Source organism: Neophocaena asiaeorientalis, unplaced genomic scaffold, assembly GCF_003031525.2.
Source record: "Neophocaena asiaeorientalis asiaeorientalis breed wild unplaced genomic scaffold, Neophocaena_asiaeorientalis_V1.1 scaffold177, whole genome shotgun sequence".
Classification (NCBI taxonomy): domain Eukaryota; kingdom Metazoa; phylum Chordata; class Mammalia; order Artiodactyla; family Phocoenidae; genus Neophocaena; species Neophocaena asiaeorientalis.
Window position 1 is genome coordinate 23,235,657 of NW_020172779.1, and position 1,564 is coordinate 23,237,220.

At 61.8% G+C, this 1,564-nt stretch overlaps 1 protein-coding gene across 5 annotated transcripts in view; it reads left to right on the top strand.

Annotated features, from left to right (window-relative positions):
- ADCK5 (aarF domain containing kinase 5) overlaps window positions 1-1,564 on the top strand; it is a 16,580-nt gene that overhangs the window by 6,256 nt on the left and 8,760 nt on the right. The gene's annotated exons all lie outside the window — the stretch shown is intronic.

Consider the following 1,564-nt stretch of genomic DNA (forward strand, 5'->3'; position numbering starts at 1 on the left):
GCTTTTCTGTCTGGGCGCCCCTCCCCACCTCTGACCACACATTATGTTCTCCAGTCACAAGCCGCATGGGCCTGTCTCCTCCCCAGCAACGCCCCCCAGTGTCCGGGTGGAAGACCCACTTGCTGCCAGGCCGCAGGGTCCCTGACGCCCCCTCGCCTGGTTGCTGCCCCTGCGTGCGGTGCGCGGGCCCCACCACTAGGGTCTGGCCTGGGACACAGCCAGGGCTGTGGGCTCAGAGAGTGGGGGAAGGCGGGCCTGCCGGAGACGGGGCCAGAGCCAGAGGAGGGCAGCAGGGATGCGGGCAGGAGCGTTCTGCCTGTGGTCCTTGGTCGCACGTGGCCCCTGACGGGCAGGGTGTGTTTGGTGGGTGTGTGGGGTACAGTGAGGGGTCTGGACACCTCGCAGAGAGCAGGCAGCGCCGGGCAGCCAGGCAGGGCTGCCTGAGGGGGAGACCCAGTGTGGAGCGCCCCCCACGCCTGCTGGCACCGCAAACCCTTGTCATCTGTGAGGTGGGAGGTGGCTGGGGTCCCAGCCTGCAGCCGCTGTGTGTGCCATGCCCCAGGCCAGGTCAGGTCGTGTGGGCCAGGTAGGGGGGCAGCGGGGTGGACAGCAGGCTGGGCCGCCCTCTGGCACGGAAGGCCTGGGGCTCTGCATGCCTGAGTCCACCCGCCACTGCCTCTCTTGCCTTTGCGGGGCCTTCCTTGAGGATCTGCCCTTGCTGTGTGTGGCCTTATGGGGTGGAACTTCCTGTCCTGTCTCCTCTTGGGACAGCAGGTCATGGACCTTTTCCTTTGACTTTTGTGTTGTTCTGCATCCTCGAAATCGCCTTCAGGGCTGTGTGCTTTGGCCAGAAAGTGATTGGAAAGTCAGTTCCCTATTTGGCCCATAATAATAATACTAACGTTCATGATAACAGTGTTAACGTCTGTGTTGTGGGCTATGACTTACTTTGCACAATCTTTTTTTTCCCTAAAAACTGAGAATTTGGAGCTGGGGAGTCTGTGGTTGAGGAACTCTTTAAGGTCTTATTCAAATAAGATTGGGAGACCAAGGCTGCCAGTGAGGGTAGAGGAGCCGCGATGTTTCTTCCGCGGCCCCTGAGACAGCGCAGCATGTTGGCCTGTCTCCCTGGCACTTTGCTTCTCTACCTGTCCCTCCCTCCTCCAGGCAGAAGCTTTCCAGGTCTGACCGCTGGGGGCTCAGCAAACACAGGTTCCTTGTGCCCCCTTCGGCTTTCGGAACAGGCACCACCCCGAGGCCCTCTGCCTCCTTTCTGATCGTGTGGTGAAGCATTCTAGACCCTTCCTTGGGAGGCCGCTGGTCTCGGCAGCGGGAAATAGGAAACGAGGGCTCTCGGGGCCCAGCAGAGTGTTAGGGGCAGGGACCGAGGGGCGTTTCCAGTGGCCTGTGGAGGGGCTTCCGAGGAGGACGCCCCATGTGCAGTTGCACGTAGCCTTCCCTTCCCTTCCCTTCCCTGAGAGCCTTGCTCTTAACCCGGCGGCGTCTCTGCCTCCCCGCGTCAGACACGCGAGGGCCCAGGAAGCACCAGTGCTCTTCAGCGACG